The 21029-nt window shown below is 44.1% G+C and overlaps 1 protein-coding gene across 1 annotated transcript in view; it reads left to right on the plus strand.

The window, feature by feature from the left end:
* The window catches only part of LOC146587330 (ras-related protein Rab-39B-like), a 266005-nt gene extending 264743 nt beyond the window's left edge, over nucleotides 1-1262 (plus strand). The window contains exon 3 of the transcript XR_014897680.1: nucleotides 1249-1262. The gene's annotated coding sequence lies outside the window, so the exon portion shown is untranslated. The remainder of the gene's footprint in view (nucleotides 1-1248) is intronic.
* Nucleotides 1263-21029: the final 19767 nt, after the last annotated feature.

Here is a 21029-nt window from a genome sequence, read left to right on the forward strand (position 1 = left end):
TTTTTTTTTTTTTTGCAATAAATAATTAGATGAAGATTAGGTGGAATAGTGCAAATAATAGTAAAACCGAAAAGTGAGAATCAAGCGGTCCTAAGAGAAGCCGCAGGGATGCTGAGCCTGAGATGCTGATGCCTTCTCTCCGCTGTTCCTGTCGGCACGATTCAGCCCGGGCACCGTCCGAGCTCTGCCCCTTCCTCGGGGTTCGAGGCCAGCCCAGCGACAGCTGCCGCCGCCGCCGCGAGCGGACACTGCCGAGCGGCAGCGAAGGGGCCGTGCGGCTCCGTAAGACGCAGCCGACCCGCAGCGCCGCTTTGGACGGCGCCAGGAGCAGCCCTGGGGGCGCCGAGCCCTGGCACAGCTCGTCACAGCAGCCGTTAGGTGCACCATAGGCCAGAAAATGCCGCSCTCGACCTGTGCATTGCTCTGATGTTGGGTGCCCTAGTTGGATACTGCAAATACTTACGTGAAGTAAAAGTCTCCTTTTCCTCACGAGAAGACCCCTGCACGCCCCAGCATGTGTGCCGACAGGTACTCCTCCTCCGGACGGAGGCCAGAGCCGCAAACGCCTGGGAAGAGCTGAGGGATGAAGAGTTTTGCCTGGTTTGGATTAACCTTATTTCAGGCATCCAGATTGTCAGTGCTCATTCTTGCCCTCATTTCTCTACTGCGTCTAGCAGTARAAGAATAACAAGTAAGTGCTTTGTACTGGTGTTTGAGCCCACTCAGATCTTCACATACAAACCGAACCTGTATTTTATGCACATCTTTAAAATTTCATGAAAAAGCCGKTTCCCCCGAGGCTGCATTTCCAAGGCCTCCTTACACTGTTTTTAGATAAAACTTTTTCAGGTTGAATTGGTGAAATCACTATTTGTCCTCTTAGACATCAGCCTTCCAGAACCTGGTCTCCGAAGCCTGGGAGAGGGGGGTGCACTCGCACACCCTCTTCGTCTTTGTTCACGTACAGGTGCTCTGATGCACACCCAATCACTCCGCTCTCTGGGATTATTTGCCCTTGTTTTAGRGTTTGCTTGCTGTTTCCTGGGCGCTGAGGAATGAGGAGTCTGACTCGTGCTGTTTACACCATTCTCTGGCTGCGGTGGATAAGAGCATCTCTCCAAAGCAAGGTACAGTGCTTTGACCGGCATACTGCTGCAGGGGACTCTGTTAAGCAAGGAAGCATCTCCTATAGCTTTTAGCAGCAGCAGCAGCAGCACTCCACAGTGCTAAACTGGCCCAGCTCAAAAGGCTTGTTTTCTTTCCYAGGTTATAATATTCACGTGACAATAGTCCTGTAAGTTTCTATATGCACACCTCCGCCTTTCCTCAGTACTGTTAATTTTAAAGGAATTGATTAACTTTGGATTTAGCATTGGTTGTTTCCCTTGATAAAACTCAGCGAGAAGTATCGTTTACATTAAAGGTTTCTGCTTTCTACTGAAATCAGTAGGAGATGAGTCACAAAAGTGCAAAGATGGCAAAAAGCCAGTGTTTGTGAAGAGTGAGCTCTTTATCTTCCTTCTACAGAGCTCCTTGCAGGAACAGCTCTGGTGGTTGTCCTGGAAGCAGTTTCATTGTCACACACTCAATACAACCTCCTCTTTTAACAAAAGAAGATACCCTTCTTTATCTCTCTAATTAAGGCTCAGACTTCAAAACATTATCTATTGTCTGTGGTTTGGACCATCTTCTAAAAGAAGATGAATAACCCTTTCTTTGGGGGAGAAAGATCTCAACGCCATCTGTACTTCATGGATTTTGAAGTCAGCACACAAGCCTTGCGACCTGCATAAATCCAAGGGATATTCAATGCTTCAGCATAGAAACACGTCACCCAGGACTTTATTGCCTGATGATTGGAACGGAGAAGCTGCAAGCCCCTGCCAGACATACTACAAGCATACTGACATTTCTTTGCAATGTATTTTCACTATCCAAATACTAGTTTGATGAGTTCACGCAGAAGTCAAGCAATAAAAATATCTCCAACACCAGGCTGGAGATGGTCATATCCTTTCTTTTCTAAGTCAAATATAAATGACCCTACTTGTTTAAAAACCTCCCTGCCATGTTGCCCCAGCCTATTGCTCTTATCCTATAGTTAACTGTACTCATTGTTCTGTTCCGTATTTGCCATTTGGAGGATTCAGAGGGAAGAGGAGAGCTTTCTGCTTTCTCTCCCGCGTGGCCTGCTGCTGGGAAGGCTTTGTTACCTACTTTTCCTGAGCCAGCTCCATTGGCAGATCTCTTCTCAAGCCGTCTTTGCTGGGCTCTTCAGCTTTCAGCCCCCTCTTGTTGGGAAGGATTTACTTAGAAGGAAAATGGTTGGACTTTTGGATATGAAAAGTAATTGGGTTTTGAGATCTTTCATCTCCCCATGAACTTCTGAGCTTGTGCAAGTACAGCATTAGCTCTGCTGCCTTTGCATGAGGCCGGTTGATGGCAGCTGGTTAACTGTAATTGGCAGTGAAACATTTCTGTAATCTTTTTGGTACAAAAGATGCTAGACAAGCAATAAATTATACCATGTTCTGCTTTATGAAACACACGAAAACTTAGTGCAAATAAAACAACTCTATAAATCCAACTCCTTAATATCCAAAGCATGTAATTTCTTGCAAGGTGACAGCTGAGCCCCCCGTGGCTCTCTGGTGATTCATAGGGGGAAGAGGCTTGCAGTAACTCAGATATATATTCTACTTTTCTGCACTTACAGGAAACGTTACCCCTTTCTCCTCTTGCCAGCCTATAATCTTAGAAACTGCTCCAAGGGCATGCCAGGAAGGAGGAAGGTTTCCCAAGGTGGAAATGCACCAGGGAGCTCAAAGGGGCCTCTGAATCAATAGCAAGGACAAGCAAAAGGCCGTTTGGGGGACTGGATGCTCTGGYTCTGGTGGATGGTGCCCCTCACTGTGGGCTCCGACCTGAGCACTGTCCCTGGTGTAGCTGCTCCAGCAGGTCTCTGCTTGTGGCCACCTGGGCAGTAACCCGGAATTGAACATTTTTCTTCTGTACAATCAACCCTGAGAGCTGGCCAAATAAAACCCAACTTTGATTTTTTTCTCTTATAACTCACCCTTTCCAGATGTTCTTTAGTTGCACTTCAGGTGTATAATTTAACCTTCAAAATGCTCCTTCTTTCAGTAAGCAGCACCAAGTGACCACTGACAGCTTTGGCAATGTCAGCTCATTGCCTTAGCAGTGGAGGGGACTGGTTCCAGTCTGTTGATTCTACTGGGAAGCAAGCAGACTGGACACTTCCATGCTGCAAATCAGTAAAACTGCAAAGTGAGAGTTTGTAGTCCTTCCCATCCTGAGACCCCACATAGCTCAGAGTTCACGTTAATCCTGCTGTTAGTGGGATATCACACTGCATATCAGGATCTCTGCTTTCTGCAGAGGATAGCTGAGACAGAGAGGAGAGAGAGAAATTGCTGCAGGATCTTGTGCTGGATCTGGAAAGGAAATCCAACTCCACTKTAATGTCTAAGCCATTTCACTATCAAATCCTGCCTTTTGTCTCACTTGCTGCAGGAAAGGTAGGGAGTGGTAAACAACTGCTGGGAATAAATGAGCTTGTCATGCTACGTGTGTTCCTAGCGGGTGCTATGTTTCCTTTTTTTTCTCTATAAAAACCAGCTGGCCCACGATGGCCATAGGACCTAATCCTGTGATAAAAGCAAGATTCAAGCCCCCTTGTCCTAACTGAGTGTCTCTCGCTCCCTCATTGCCTGCTGCTCATTGAGAGAACCTGGGGCTCGTTGCAAACAGCACAGGCGTTGCACGTTGAGCTCATTTTCATTAGYGGCTTTTGCTACATAAGTTGGAGGTGTCCCAGCAGTTGGTCTCTGTGAGTCTGACTCTTCTCTCCTGCTCTTGGCTCAGGTACGTCACAGGGGAAATAATGCCATGAACACAGCCTGGGAAAGCTGGACCTGGCCRACTCACCCAGGGTAGGAACATGGTGATATGTGGGGAAGGAGCTCAAAGAAGGGAAGTTCAATGCTGATTATATCACTGCTTTCTCTCACCCTTGTGTGGAAGAGGTCTGTGAAGAATGAGGTAGTAGCAGCAGGCAACTCTGTGAGGGGWGCAATAAAAATGGCTGTTGCCAACAAGCAAGTGACTTTTTGTTTGCTGAGTGCATTTGTTGTGGCTTGCTCTAGGTGACTCTGCTGAGCAGGGAGGTTGGACTAGGTGATTTCCAGAGGTCCCTTCCAACCTTACTGGTTCTATGAGTCTATGATTTGTTGTGGCTTGCTTGCTGAGTACTATTGCAGTAATAATGGGCAATTGGAGTAATAGGAGTTGTATTGCATCTTGGAGYAAACTGTCATTAAAAATAATTAGTTCTTATATTTATATGCTGCTATGTAAAGAGACTTAACATTGCAAAATGGAAGTAGCTTTGACCAGTGGGATATTCTCTATTTAAGCCAGCACACCCTGTTCTACACTAATATTCAATTTGCTGGATTCTAGATTTTTTTAGGTAGGTTTGACTGATGTTATTTCAGTATCTTAGCACTCCTTTGTCTGTAATCCTTACGGCCTCCTACAAAGCAGGCAGATTGGTGCTTGCCTTCTTTCCCAGAAGAACTGGGGCCAGAGCCCAGGCTGGGGATAGGTGCTTAGCCAGCACCTGTGGTTAGGGTGCCTCATCCAAAGTGATGACCCTGAAACTCAGCCCCTTTCCCATTAAACCCACTTGGGGTTAATGCCTCTATCAGTGTGGTAGCTCCATGCTCTGCCCCTCTGAGTGCAGTGGCTCTACTTCATTGCTTTTATAGATGAGCTTTAGAGCATTGCTTGCCTGAAGGGAAGGCTTAATTAGACATCTAATCAGCTGCTGCACATACAATTTAAAAGGTTTAAAAATACATGTCACTACTGTTAATATAACTTGCAAAGGTGATACATTAAAAAAAGAAATCCACCCCTCCAGCCTTTCAGCTCTGCTGTCTCGTTTTCAGTTCAGCTTTAGTATCCTCCCCAGACTACCCCAGCTTTGGTATTTTCAATCTGATTTTCAATTCTGCTCTGATGTCTACTAAGAAAATAATTTGAACTGTTGACATTCCTCTTTATCTGTATTAAACTTTTGGGATGAATGTCTGGCTCCAAATGGCTGTACAGGAATAAAAGAAAACAATTTYCTCTCCTTGTGAATCTCTGGTTGCCTCTGTGTCATTTCTGTACTGAGATGGTAGGAACAGTGTTGAAACCAGAGCTGCATGCTGTTGCTTGAATTGTTTGGAAATGGGCAATTCAACATTTCCAAATGAAAATGCAATTGCAAATAGGACAGGGCAGGACACTTGAATGCTTCTCAGTCCCTCATGATACCTGCTGTGCARACTTCTGTGTAGTTTGTCTTGTAAGGCATAAGGTATCCTACAAATAAGGGGGGTGGGAGGAAGAACAGGGCTTGAATGTTTGGCTGAAATCCTTTCCCTCCAGGTTGACATTTTCCAAAATGCAAACTCCATGCTATTTGAAACATTTGTCTGAATTTGGATAGTGCTTGTGGCATGCTGGGAGGGTCTCAGCATGGAGACACGCTGTGTGGCTTGTAATGYAAGATGTGCTGTGCAGAGAAGTAGCCAGCCATGAGTATTTGTGTGCGTCTTCTATTTGTTTTAGGCATTAGGATATGCTGTGATGCTTCTAGGATTGCTGCGAAACTTCAGTGTGTGTGTAAGTGTTTTTTGTTTTGATTGAGATAATTGACGATGTGAGGGGTCCAGAGGACTCTGTACTTTTAGCCCATTATGTTAAGATCTTCAGTAGAAAGCTGTGTGTTGTGATCACTATACTTCTTGCTGATGTTCAGGGGTACAACATCCTGTTTTGTTCCAGCTCGGCTGCAATAAGGTCCATCCTGGTACTGGTACAAAGTTATGTCCTTATTGAGATCTGTTTGCTGTATTTGTATGCTATTGAAATACTTGGGTTATTTCTTCTGATTTGAAAACGCATAAGAAATGAAGGGAGATTAGCTGCAAAAGCTGTGCAAATATTCAAATAAATCRGCCACCTTCCTTGGCAAATACCCTCTTGCCACTGTGTGTCCCTTTTAATGTTTCAGGCATTACTTTTTTTTTTAAGTTAAAAAAAAAAAGTCATCACTCCTCTGTGATGCTCTAAAAGGTTTTCCAGAGAGGGTGTCCAGTGGTGTTTAAATGCAGTATCACAGTTACTTGAAAGCACAGACTTAGGGAAGGGAACATCCTGCTATTGCAATGTATTTGCGATAAGAACCAAACCCCATGTATTTAGCAAACAGCCTCTGCTCAGCTTGAAGAAATGCCATGTGCAGCTTCTTTAAGATACCACTAATTACATGCCATTACAAAACAAGGATGGGACTGTTAATCAGCTGCTGCTCCATATTCTGYAGCATGTGGTGTTCACAACTTTTGGAATTACTTTCATCTATTTTTCACTGTTTTTTGTTAACAAGATAGTCCACTTCTCAGTTTATTTGAGTAAAAAAACRTAGCCATGGCTTCCATTTTATTTCATGCAACTCCTGGTAATCCAGTTTGTTTTGCAATGGTTTTGAACAGTCATAATTAAATTGAGGCTTATATCTTGCTGCATTTTAAGTTGTGGCTTAAGACTTGCAACCAATAAGGAGGAAAAAGACTTGAACATTTTGCTGAAATCCTTCAGTGAAGGGAAATAGGCTCAATGAGAGGCTTATATTTTGTTACCTTCACAGACTGAACTAAACCTGTAGAGCTACATTTCACCTGGAACTAAGTGGTTGAGGTGAAAAAAATCTGAGAGAATGTCCCAGTTACAAAAGGGTCTTGGGTACAGACTAYTTCATGATGGGGGCAGTTTGTTTCTAGCTTGTAAAAGGTTTCATCTGTTTTTCTGTACCTAAGGGCATGTTCTCTTGCACTTGGTCACCCAGTTTCATGGGCAGCATGGTGTGATGCTGGAGCAGAGGGGTGAGATACCAGCCACTGTCTGTTGTTTGAAGCTCTGCAACAGTCACAAAATGGTCTTTTTGCTTCAGCTTCTCAGTCTCTAAATTGGGGATTACTGTGTTTTCYCTTTTTTTCTCTTTTGGGATTCACAAATAGAGAATTTCCTTGATGAGATGCCTTATTATAGTTTGCATGTAAAGCAGTTTGTGTGTTTTTTAGAAGCAGAACAGATTTACTAGAAAAATTACTGTAACATTATGCTCACGAATCCCTTGTGGTCAAGGATGGCAGTGCTTRAACTGCGCAGGTCAGTTGTCTGTACAGGAACATGAGCAGTAACCATCTGTTATTACACAATTTGCAATTTGTGGGGCCACTGGGCACATGAGGGGTTGCCTGACCTGTGTGATGCTGTTACCACCTCTCTCCCATCGGGGCCAGCTGGTTGCCTTCAGGGGATGGCAAGCGAGCTTTGGAAGGGGCGCCTTGCAAAGCAGGTTACTGCTCTCGGTGTTGTTCTGCTTGTCACCCAGCACTGGAGTATTTGACTACTGAGAATTTACTAGGGGCTTCTGCTGTTATACTTCTTGTTACTGGTTATCAAAAACTCCTTTGATGGAGAACTTGTGCTTCTGTTGGAAATCCTGGCTGTGACTGGTTGCAGTGCAGGTGTGTTCTGTGGCTGGCAATGCTCCTGGTTTGCTTTGGTGGTGATCAGGCCTGTTTCATGACAGCTGGGATGGACTGTCCAAGGCTGCCTCCTCTTGCCCAAGTAGGTAGGTTTACTGATAGCACCATTGATGTTACCAGCACCTGAACAAATGTTGTGAAATGTCTTTGCATGTTTATTGAAAGACGTAATCTTGAGCAGGCCAAGGTTTTTAAATGTGTACTTTAATTTAACAAATACTGTGACTAGGAATACATACTCCAAAATACAAAAAGWAATTGGAGAAAAGGACCAGTAATTACATACTCTTCAAAAATGCAACTGAGTGTTGCACTGCCAGTGACTGTGGTGTTCTCTAATCTGTAGCCCCACTCCTTCTGAACAGAGTAATGAGAGTGTGAGTGTAGCTGTGCAACTTTCCTCTCCCTTGCTGTAATGTCAAACAGCTGCTAATGCCCCCCAAGCCTGCTGCTCCCTGTTTCCTCTCTGCTCCCACCTTGTATGCTGAGTGTGCAGCAGTGGGTGCTGGTGCTGCTAATGGGCACAGCTGTGACTTCCATGTGATGTTCTCTGCAGCTTCCTTGACCACCTGGAGAACTAGCTGACCTGAGAAGAAAGCAAGGGCAGCTAATTCCCTCTTTTTGACTTGTTAGAGAACACAATTACACTAACTATCTGTGCTTGTCTGGAGAGACAKGATGGCAAACAAATGCCATGCAGAGATTGTTATGCAGGAGTATAAAGTGGCAGGAGGCCAAGCAAGCTTGCCACAATCTCTTTAGGGAAGATGCCAGTCTGAATGCTCATGTAGCATCTTCTATTTGCTGATTCATGGCTGGAATAAGTATCAGCTTTTCTTTTCTTCCTTTGGCTGMAGGTAGTAATGACAAGGAAAGGAGAATGGGACTATCAAAGTAAAATGGAGCAAGATTGAATCAACAGTACAGAATGCTGAAGCTGGCAGGATAAATTATTTGACTCTGATTTCCAATTGTTCCTTACTCTGCTTGGAATATGTAAATAGCAAAGATTAATGCTGATTTATTATGGGTGATTTAGTTCATATCTATGCATTAGCATGTAAAAGTACATGCTTGAGATGAGGAGCTGGTCACTTGCTATGCGCAGGAGTGTGGCCTGTGCAGAATCGCACCAGAACCCCTTGAAAATCAAGTATGGTAARTGGCACATACTGGATGGAGTGGGCCACGCATTTTGTGGATTACTAAACAGGAGATGGTGTTGGAGGATGCATTTTAGAGAAAAGACTAAATCTTTAAAAGCTTTTCAAAAAATGAGGCAGCTAAATTGTGTCTGGGGGAGGGAAATGGAGGGAGAGGCATAATAAAGCTTTGCAAATCAGGATGTTGCCAAGGAGTTATTTCTTTGCTCCCTTGTTTTGGATTGCTCCACTCAAACTTCTAAGCAATGGGAACATGCAGCTAGAGTAGTAGAGGAGAGATCAGATGTGCTACCTCATGCCAAGCAGAAGAGATGGAAAGTAAGATGCTTCAGCCAACTCTTTGAAGAGGATTGCTCATTTTATTTTCATTCCTTAAAGGTATAAACTTAAATAAGAGCTCTAGGTTCTCCTTTCAAAAAGCAAACAACTAGTGTTGAACACCTCGTTGCACAGATGCCAGCTTTTTTGTTCAATCCACCCTGCTGGGCAGTGAACTAGCCCTCAGGTTGCCAAGCCCAGAAGCCTCCAACTGCTGGGGGAGGTGTCTGGAAAACCTCCAGCCCTCCTCTCTGTGCAATGAGCTCATGTTGTCATCTCCTCTTTGCTTCCTGTGACCCACAGAGAAGCTATGGTGTTGCCCCAAAGCTGCTGTCTTCCTTTGGAAGCACTCCACCCTGCTGTGTGTGTGTGTCTTCCCTGCTTACTCCCGCGGCAGCTGGGGCTGCTGGGGACATCCTGAGCTGAGGTGGCAACAGGACTTAGAGCAGCATGGAGCCCTTCCCTACACTGCCAAATGCCGTGCTGCCCAATGGTACTTCACGTCTTCTCAAGTACCCTGCCTGATTTTGCAAGCATGTAATGAACTATTTAACAAAAGAACAAAAATCCTATTTGACTTATCTTCCTAAAGATTCAGAAGAGCAATTAGTACAATTATTACTAATATAATACCAATGAGTTCTGAGGTGGCGAAGAAYGGCCACAGGGGTTTTGGTCAATGTGAGAGATGAGGTGCATAAATCCGATGAGGCCTGCCCAGCAAAGCTAGTGCTGAGCTAACGTTCTCTCTCCCTGAGGAATTGCTTCTACTGATGGTGAATCTTTATGGAACAGGAAGCTTTTATATCTCCAGACAGTGGGTAATAGATGCAAATCTGTGACTATCATATGCAGTGAACTAATAAGCTTGGTTGATCAGAGAACACTGCAAGTGTGATGCTATCAGGTGGTAAAAACTGATTAGTTCATGTGGGTTTGGCTGTTCATATGCCTAGTTACTAGGAAGACTTTAGACAGTAGTAATTGGAACGGATGTGGCTTCATTTCCCCCTAGATAGGAAAGGGAGGAGAGAGAAGAGAAAGGGCAAAGTATTGATTCTTCACCCTTGGAGTGAAATAGATTGAACAGAGTAATCCTGAAAGATCTGGGACAGCTGGATCTCTGGCTGCATCTTTGAGTGATGTAACTGTTCCTCTGTGTAGAGGTTTGGGCTGAGTCTATTGGGAAAAGGTAGAGGAGATGGGATTACTGTAGAAGCATCTTCAAGGGTCAGTTGTGGTAGATGAATGCAGCAAATGAGTGTGATAGCAGTACTGGCCATGAGGAGGGAAAAAAACCTCATGAGCGACATTCACGTTACTTATAGACAAATACTTAGAGACAGAAATAAGTCATTTTATAGCAAATACCTCAGCCAATTGATGCAACTTATTGCTCCTGAAACAGAGTCCTTCCTGTGCCATAAAATGTCACTTGGGTATGATCAAGGTTGTGCTGTCCTTGCCCATCTTGGGCTGCTTGAGGCAGTTACTTTTTGTGGGCTTTTCATCCTTAAGTCCTGCTCTGTGGAGGGATCTTTTGAACAAGTAAGATGCTCCCAGCCAACAAAACAGTGTTTATGATCCTGCTAGATTTTAGCAGTAAAAAAGACTCTAGAAGTTCTGAAAAYTCAGGTAAGGCCTTGAAGGAGCTCAAGACTTGCAGCACTGGAGCACCTAGGAGATTCAGAAAAGCCTTAGTGAGTCTTGGTGGCAGCTATGACTACTGGAGATGTGACAGGCAGGCTTCTGAGGCTCAGTCAAAGCTTGGAACTAGCTGTACACAATTTAGAGCAAACATTTTATCTACTCCTTTATTATATTTGTTCTTTCTGACTGACCTGTTACAGACTGCTTTGAACTCTCAGAGATTTTGACCACCAGGCTATGGATAAAATTGGAGGATGCAGCTCTTGCTGTACTGGCCTGTTAATGTCATTGTGAGAAGGTCAAGAATGGTGGTTTCCTGTGATTCATGCAGCAAGACTTGCTTGCATTTACAGAGGGTTTTTAACTTTGGTGTTTCCTTTTGACTGACTTTAACTTGGACCTACTGAGTTCAACTACAGGTGTTGAATGGAAACTACAGCTTAGTTTAAGGGGAGAAAGGAAAAATTGGTCTCTTAATCCCCTGAACCTTGAGGAACCCTTTGGAGGGTATAGGAGGAACTTGAATTCTGGCACAGCTGACTCTACTGTGCTTTCAGATAARCAGAGCAAAAAGCAATTTTAAGTAGAGACAGGATTCTGTTTTGCTCTATGAAAGTTCGTAAAGGTTCTCCTTTGGCAGAGTCCTGAGTGTACGTTGAGGTGCCCCCAAACCGGCTCTGTAACCATGGGACATTCTTAAAGCTTTTTTCCTCAGAAGTCAGCTTTGACTGATCTGGCAGACTTCTCTTGTTGAGTTGCTCTGGCACTGAAGTCAATAGTGTGTTCACCCCAGGGTGCACATGCACCTGTGATTTATTTAGGTATCTTTCACTTGTAATCAACATGTTTTGAACATGAGAACAGCCTTTTTCCTTCTGAGGCAAGCTGAGAAGAGTTGCTTCATGGATGATGGGTTGGGCTCATTGCTAGAGCAGCTGGTAAATGTTCTTGACCTCCTTACAGCCCTGCAGTGAATAGGGAAAAATCGGTTATCCAGTAATGCTTTTATTTTTGTTCAAAGTAGTAGGTTATCCAGGAGCTACACCAAGAGCCTGGGGCTGTGCCCTGATGATCCATTTTGCACCTTGTATGCATTCCAGTGCCTTTTGGATTTGCCGCTGACAGCGCTGACTGTGGCTGTGGAGGGTGCAGAAGTGCTGGCCAGCATCCTGGACAGAGGAATGAATTCATGGCTCCATTGTGCTGTTCAGAACTTTATTCTTTTTAATTCCGTGTTTAAATTGTGATGGCTTCACAGCTTTGGAGAGTCAATGCTCCTGATATAGCCACCAGAAAGGGAGGAGAGGCAGCTATGCATATCCAAAGGCATCTTTTGTCRTTCTGCCTCTCATTGTGAGTCTCCACTGCTTCTCAGCATTTTTAAGAAACACTGTCAGCAAGGACATCAGGAAACCACTTATTTTGCTTGAGGGGCTCTTTTTTTTCCTGGATTTGATTACCTGTTCAGTATGTCCCGGACTAAATCAGATAACTTGATTGTACAGATCAGATGATAAACTTGTGTACTCAATCAGCAGAGATGAGACTTGACTGGAATCGAGATTTGTTCAGTATTGGTCTAAATGTGCTGTTACTCTTTGTCAACATTAGTCGAACTTTGCTATCAGAGCTTTATTTTAATGAAAATAGCTTTCTTTAAACCTCTATAGTGTTAAGATTTTTGTTGAATGAGTATTTGTCAGTTTAGCTTTTTGAAAAAATCTTCAAGTTAAATTCCTTGTTTTGGTATCAGTGAGAAGATTGGTTGCAGCTTAATGCTACTTTTGTTCATTTTTTCTGATCTGGCACATTTAGTATTTAACTTTTGCTGAGACCCTTAAAATTTCAGAGTGATCATAGCACATTCTAGGAGGACGGAGGGATACAAAGATGCACCAAGATGAAGCTGCGATGTTTTTAGGGGAGGTGTATAGGCTACTGTTATACAACAGGTCCCCAAAACATAGGTAGCATCTCACTACCTATCAAAGATTATTACAAGGTACTTGAAACCTCTTATGTGTGCTGTTTATCACTAAATCATTGACATTGCACTTTGGAAGACTGTGACATGCATTTTAAACCTTTTTATTAAAATAAATGACTGAATAGCAGTTTAAATTTCAGAAAAAAATGCGAAACACTGCCAGGTGTGTCAATGACAAGAAAACGTTATGCTTCACATAGGTTTGATGCCCTGTTCATACATAATGGATTTGATTGATGGCCTCTCTCAGGGAAGCTTCTGCAAGCTGAACACTTCAGTCCTCCTTTAATTGCTTTTTTATTTTTAACTTTGGCTGGATGCAGATTTTAGGCACACCTGTGAGCTGCCGTTACTCAGTTTGCCTGTTTTGGTACAGCCAATGAAATGTAGCTCTTTGTGTGGGGATAATTCAAGCCTTCGAGCACGTAATGGTTTCAAGCTGCATAGGTCTTCAAGTTTTCAGAAACCCTTGGATTGTTTGAAGCRTGGATTTCTTTTCAACTTTACATTTGCCTCAAAATTAGAGCAAGTGTTTTTTCCCCACCCACTCTGGTGTTCTTTTTATTATTATTCTCCCTTTGCTAGATAAAACCTCAGTTTGGGGTTGTGGACACTGGGAAAGCACTGGGTGCTGCGACACGTCCAAATTGGCTGTGGAGTTAGCGATGGGCTTGGCAGGCAGACCAGAGCTGCAATGGGAAGGACAAGTCTTTCTGAGGGCAGAACAGGAGGACATGTTGTATGGTGAACCTGGCATTTCTTTGTGCTTTTTTTTTTTCCATTTTAAGCATCTTTTGGAGGTTCTTTTTTTTTTGACTTGTTATGCTAATAGAATAAAAGCATGTGCCTGCCTGCCCTGTGGAGGGAGCATGTTTCCCAGTATGTTTGTCTGAAGCTTGCTGCACAGCACAAACATCTAAAGACAACAGGAAATCAGAAAATACATTCGGAGGAGGAAACATCACTGGTAGGCAAACAGAGGAAGGTAATTATGGGAAAGAGCTGGTCACAGTGATGTATGATTTAAAGCAAGGATTAAAAATAGAAATGACATATAAAGATAGTAAAGCATCTGAAAAAGAATTAACAAACCACCAAGGTGGCTCTGGGCAGCAGCTGCTTAGGATGTACAGCTTTCCTTGTCTAGGTGATTGAGATGGATTTGGCTCAGGTATGAAAAGTGACTGATGTTCCCTTGTGCCTGGCAGATTAATGAAACATGCTGAAGACTTTCTAATTGTATTCCTGCTGGACTGTTGTGGTCTGCTGTGCTGGTGAGCTGTTGTGGGGGGAGGAGGGGTAATTAAAAGGGTGAACAAGATGAGAGAATAAGCACGGGAGTGAGCACAGCCCTGACTTTGGATGTGGTTCAGCTAAGCTCACTAGGAGATGGTTTGCCAAGACCAGCTAGAGGAGCTTTTAATGACAYGTTGTGTTTTGGCTTTGTGTGGAATGAAATGAAGTCTTTGGGCTCTTCCACTCTTTCTCTTCAAACTGGGAACTTGGCCTCCCTCCTCCCAAGGACCTGGAATCCACAGGAGGTTTGGAAAGCTCTGRTAGTGGCATGTGTGGTGACCCTTCTGGAGTGTCCCTGGCAGCCCTTCCCTTGCAAAAAGTACGTAGGTTGGGTGATAAGCTGGGGCAGTTGCTAAAGATGCAGCTCCTTTTTCCTGGAAGATTCTTCAACTGGAGCAGTGTTAGGGAATGGTGGATTGCAGTCTGTCTCCCTGTGGGCTCTCAGATATCCATTAGCTGCAGGAAATGTCACAATTTGAGGTCTCCACTACAAGTGTAAAGATGTCCTTTGACAAAATAAGGCGAGTCCCGCAGCCCACTTGGGCTTACAGATTGCAGTGAGCACTGAGTGATAGCTTTCACGTGGGTATTTCCCACTTGAACCTGATTCTTCCAAAATGTCTCTGGTTTCARCTGAAAAATTCCTTTAGTCTCTAAACTGTCCTTGACTAAATGGTGACATTTTCAAATCTGATAAAATTCAAATATAAAGGCAGACATTTACAGTCTTCTAAATATTTAACCTCCCCTTTCAGATTTCATGTTCTCAGTTTAGGTCATTTGTTGCTGATCACTTTTTATTCTTATTTCTGTATCATAAAGTTCAAGGCATGTATAGGGGAAAAAAGGAAGTTGCAGGATAGTACTGAATGGTGCATTTATTACAGACCGTCACCACAGTTAAGCCCTTGTATTTTAGGGAGCGATGATCAGGCACTTCTATTGCCCTTTTTCCTTTTGTGTGAACGTACGCTGCGGGGATGCTGTCTGTCCTGTGCTATTGGATTGTGCATAAAGATTTCYGGACGTGGGGGATCTGTGCTGAGTCCCCTGGGTCTCGCAGTGGTGCTGAAGGTGCTGGTTATGCCCTAGGAAGTTGGCAGGTCTCTGATGGCACTGCAGCCACTGGCTGGTTGAGGGGCTTGAGCCAAGCAGAGGGTGTGTTACTGGCCAGAGTCCTCCTTGAAGTCACTCTTGGGCTGTCAGCCCCTCGGAGTTGTCCTTGGGAAGTCTGTGCGAGGGGGCTGTTGMCTCAGACCTCCCCATGGGCTGTCTCCCTTGGCCCTCCACTAAATGTCCTGGTGGGGTGCTGGAGGATGCTAAATTCTTGGAAGAAAGAGATGACTGTACAGGATTACCAGCCGTCACGCTTGTCTCAGCATGGCAGCCTAAAAGGAGAGTTTGCTTCTGTCCTGCAGCCTTCCTCAGAGAACCTCAGGGTGCTGAACAAGAACGGTCCCACGGGTAGCGTCCTGCTCTTCTCTGGGAATGCCAGGTCTGCTAGTGTAACAATTGCTTGCTCAAGGTCAATGTGGAGTAAAAATCAGAAATCAATTCCTTAATTACTCTTTCATCTCTGGGAATTTGCTACATGCACTAAGAGTTTGCTCTTATGAGTCTGTCCTGATAATGGAATAGATGCTCAATGGAAAGGAAATAATTAGCATTTGCAGGCAACCATGTCACTAATTTATATATGAGAATCTGAACTGCAAAAATGTGTATTAAAAAAGCCCTAATGTTTTATCAAATGACAGTGATTTATAATTAGATAATAGCTGTTGTCTCCTAAGGGTACTGACAACCTGAAATGATTCTCACTGGATTATTGTGGGATCAATACCAGCTGAATAATTAAAATTCAATACTGCTATGTCTCTATCAATAACACTGTAGGAATGATGTATGGCTGATCTAATTGAATTTGTCAGACATCATGGCTACGTGCATAGATCACGGGGATATTTTTAGGGCTTTGTATTTCATTTCTTGATTATACTTGCCTGTACCTCTTAGCATTTGTGGTTACTTCCAAGAGATAAGACTACTAGCTCGGAGAGTAAGCAGCAACCCTGAGTTTATGCTGAACTTTTAGTCTAGATGTTAAGAGCCTTAATGGAGCTGTCCAGTAATTAATTCAGGGTAAATGTTAAAGCACAGAAGTGGAGGASCTGGAACGTTTGGTTCTTGGTGGCTGGTTTAAAGCCTCCGTCGCTCGCCTTTGCCGGCTGCGTGGGGTAGGCGCTGGTAGCTGCCGTCCGCGTGGCCGGGGTCGATGCCCCGTTCGCGGACCTCCGTGTCCGGCTCCYGCCCGCCTCGGCAGGCTGGCGGCCGCTCCCCGGGGCTGCTTGCCGTCGCGCTGACGAGCCGCGCTGGCGCCTGGCGCGAGTCCTGCCCCGCCGTCGAGTCGCTGGCGGCRTGCGGGAGCCGAGCGGCCGTCGCCGCGGAGCGACCCCGTCGTTAAGGCTTTCTGCTGTTCTGCGTGTGACRCTATTAAAAGATTAAGATTTATTTAAAGAACTGATTGTTGCCTTTCCCTATAGAAAAAGGAGGAGAAAATTAAGCTTAGCTGCACCTGGGTGTTAATTTTCCCTTTGGTTWTTGTCAGTTATAATTTCAGATTTCATCATTGGCCTTGTTAGTATTCATGCTGTTAATTAATCAGCTCCCATTCACCTGCRCTGCCAGGCTCTGYGTGCGTGGATGAGCCGCGTCCCCCTCGGCGGTGCCGGCAGCGCCCCGTGCAYGCGCGCCGCGCTCCCGGGGCTGCCTGCTCTCCGGCCGAGTCCGCCCTCCCTGATCGCAATACCCATTTTCCTATCTTTGTATTTTCCTATCTTTGCTCAAGGAGTTTTTTTTCTTAAATTTGTTTTCCACACTGCAGTTCTTCTAGTTACAGCGGTGTCAATCTTCTACCTGCCAACTCAAGGACTGGAAATTTAAGAGGTTCCATAAATTAAAAGCGAGTGGTTTTCATGGAACACTAAATATTGGGACTTTAGCGGGGGAAGCAGGTGCTGCCAGCAGCCCCTCGGAGGTGGGAGTGCTTCACCTTGGCCAAGGCGTGCGGGTACTGAAGGGTCCCTGAGATGAYGGCCAATGGCGAACAGCTCTGAAATGCTTTGAGCTGGGCCTCAAGGAGATGGTTTCAAGACRTTAGACTCAGGGCTGAATGCTCCTTCATTTGCGGCTATTGCAGACAAAGTTTTATTCCTCCAAACTTCTAGCTAAAAAAGGGTGTGGGGCAGAAATGTATAGAAAGAAAACAGTGAGGGGTAATTCTGTTTATGATTTCACTGATGTTGTACATCCAATGCTGTCATTACGTAGGGGGCTGAAGTCCTGGGCTTGGCATGCTTGTGCCAAGCCCATCTCTCCTGTTGCCTCTTGATGTGATTCCTTGGGTTGAATCTTGTTCTCTGGAAATTAATGGGACTTCTGTTTGCCTTCAGGGARACCAAGGCGCTCTACTTCATTTTTAGGATACCCTGTGAAATAGTGCAACTGAAARCATATGTATGGTGGTTTTCCAAAAAGCAGTCAAGACTCAGGATTCATCTTATCTAGGACTTCCTTAAGGCAGGTGTGCTGAAGCAAGGACTTCTGATTCATGATTCTCATTTTTCTTGATTATCTTAAACTCTTAGCTGCACTGATGGAAAAAAATGATGCTGAAGAATTGGCATGAAAGCAATCTGTGCTCCAGCATAGAGATGGCTTGCATTTTCAACAGTGGCACATCTATGTTGGGAGTCCCTCTTGAATGTAACCTCACTTGCAGCAGAGGCAGTGATGCTGTTTCTGGCCTCTTGGCAGAGGTGTGCAAACTGTTTATCACCTGTGATCAGGACCTCAAATCTGCATCAGAGCTGCTTTGCTCAGAAACATGTCGAATTTGGGGAATAGCGCATTTTTCTCCTGCTTTTCCCTTTCACTTTTCCTCCAAAAGCAGTCAATGTTTTCCCCCGAACAAATGGCTTTCATCCTTATAAATGTATGGCTTTTTTCCCTGATCCCTTTCCTCATGCAATGCTCCACACCAAACAGTATGATCCTGTCTGGCTATATAAGCTCCAGGTTTAGACTGAACATCTCCTGCTTGTATAATCACTGGGCTGTGAGGGATGGCCTTGACCAGGTTGATGTCTATTCCTTGGCTATTATCAGCTTGAGATTGCATGATACACCTTTTAAATCCCTATTTTAGAAGGGAAAAATAGTGCTTGCCTCTATCTCTGCTGTGTTCCTCTGATGGTACAAAATGCTTTGCTAATTTGCAACTTTTTGCTTACTGGTTCTGATCTTCATGTGTGAATTTTTCTGCTCTAATATCTGTCCCACTGATGTRTTGATGGAGAAGTCTTATGTCTTCAGCCAGGACAGACGAGCCATATTATTTTCCTTTAATAATCAGGCTTCAGGTTAATCTTTGCTTTTTGAAYGCAGCCAGCTAGAGTTGCCCACAAGTCTCTTCAAAGCCTGTGCGATGGTGTTAGTAYTTGTCTCTGGAAGCAGTTCTGCTGACATTTGGAAGGCTTGTGGTTAGRTCTTCTGCCTTCTAACCTGTTTGCAGTTTGTGAGCCCATTGCTTCAGGTGATGTCAGTCAAAAGGGGACACTTCAAGTCTTAATGAAGCAATCAAGAGGCAAATGAGAAGAGACAGAGGCAAGGTTAGATTGGAAAGTGGAAAGAATAATTTCAAGTAATTGTAAGGCCATTTATGAGAAGCAAATGGATGCTTATTTTTCCATAACCTGGAGGAAGAAAGGAGTTTTAGAATAGAACAATAAATATGGAAAGAGAAAATGTTAATATATCTGAAGTGATGATATAAAAAGTGTTTGCAAGGAAAGAAGCACTGCAAGTGACGTTCAGTTACCAGGGGAAAAACAAACCTGAAAGCGGTGTTCAAACTGCATAGCAGCTGCTTGACCTGGCATTGGTACCCGCTCTCTGCGACGGCACTCGGGAAAGTAAAAGGTCCTGTGGAGCCCTGCAGTGACAAAATGCCAGTTAAAGTGGAACATACTTTTTGTTACATTAGGATTCACACTTGCTGACAATCTTACACTTTTAATAAATCAAATTAATATTCTATCAGAATGGAAAAATTGAGAGAAGCTATTTTCTTTCTGGCCTGGAGTTTATTATTTTGGCTTTAATTGAGTATAGGCTGTAAGCTGTGAAGTAGCCTTTTTCTCTTCCTAATTCTCCAACCTGTCCTGATTCTGTTATCTCAATATGCAATGACAAAATCAAGAGGAATCACTGCAACGTACAGCTGTTTTCCAAAGTGTATTTCACGTCTGCAACTTTGCTTTTTGTGCAAAGGCTGTTCTCAGACATGCTGGGATTTAAGGCCTTAAAGTGATTCTTGCAAAACCAGTGCTTAGTTCAAGCCTGTTTTACCTTAGCTTTGCTCAGGGTCAGGCAGTTCATGTGTAAATACTTAGACGAAACAAACAGGGAGAGGGAAGTTTTGATGCATGTCAGAACAACTGGCAATTGTGGGCTCTTCGTCTATCCTTGGAGTGCAGCTGAAGCTATCAAAGCTGCTRTTTGGTACAGTAGTTCCGTCAGTCTGTGCTGCATCAATGAAACCATCTATTGGGTACAATAAAAAGACTTATTATTTACATATGTAATTTCTGAAGGCCCAGCCTCCAGCTGAGGTGACCCTGAAGCTGTTCTCTCCCTGCAGGATTGCATGTGTTTGTGGGAGTTTAAATCTCTCTCTAAAGATTGTACATAAACAGTATGTTAAAGATTTTGCATTCAGATACTTTGCACATCTCATTTTGGGCCAAAAAGTTCTACAGGCAGCTGTTCACTTTCATTTCCCACTGTCATTTTTTGTTTCCTACCATTATTTGTGCATTCTTACATGTGATATGRTCTCAAGACTGGACCAAAGCTGTGTTGTGCTAAGCACTGCATGCTCCTTTTTTTCCCTCTCATTCTTATAAGAAAACTATGCAAAGAGTCTGAAGGAATAAAATGGGACTGACTTCTACTGTAATCTGGATTTCTGTTAGGTCGTGTAGCTCAGGGAATTGGTAAATAATGCTTATACTGGGGGTAATAGGGACAAAGAAATTTGGCCTGCTCTTCCTTCTGAGATGAGAATCATGTCATGTGAAGCATATTCGAGTCCTTACTTCTGAGTTTCTCCTCATGCAAGCAACTTGGAAGCATAATGGACTACAGGGGAACTGTCCCTGGACACCTGGCAGGGTGTGAAATGCGAGCGARTGTTGGCGTGGTGTTGCACATGCACGAGCTGCTACCCTGGAACCTGTAAGAGGCCAAAGGTGCTCTCAAGTTTTATAAAAATCAAAAGGGAGTGGAACCAGGTGGGACTGATAAGCTGTTTGAGATGGTAACCAGCTTGGACACAGAGGTTAAACACCAGCCTTCAAGGCATTTGGGTATGAACTTTCTGGTTGCGACTGTTTTATATTTCAAAGCATTGCTGTAAACATCAAATGCATTTCACTTGGATGTGGAGGGATCAAGTTGCTAAACAGATTCCAAGAGGAAAGGCAGGATTAAAAGCATGGGAAAATGGTTGATTTGTATTTCCAGGGCTTATAAGCACAGATTGCGATAGACCATATGGTGTCTCTYTTTGGTACTGCACTTAATGCTCCTGCCATGCTAATATCCCTAATCTTTATTCTAATTGTTTTTAAATGTTCTTTATAGAAAAGAGAATATTCAGCACATAGAAATGCAAAAGGCCTGTCTGCCATTTGGAGCACTTTGTGCAGATGTGAGTTTATGGCAAGGGTGGTGGCTGGCCTGTAGGGCRGCTTGGTGCTGAAACCCACCTGTGCTGGCAGGGGCTGGAGCCCACTCCCTCCCTACTGCGTGTGTACAGTTAGTGCTTTTGGGTTTGCAATTCAGCTTGTCTTAATTTGCTGCTTCCTAACACCGAACCCTGGCTCGCAGGTTGCTTTGCAAAGCCAGCTTTTAATTCAGTCACAG

Source organism: Rhea americana, unplaced genomic scaffold, assembly GCF_003343005.1.
Source record: "Rhea americana isolate MKP2758 unplaced genomic scaffold, rheAme1 scaffold_6, whole genome shotgun sequence".
Lineage (NCBI taxonomy): Eukaryota > Metazoa > Chordata > Aves > Rheiformes > Rheidae > Rhea > Rhea americana.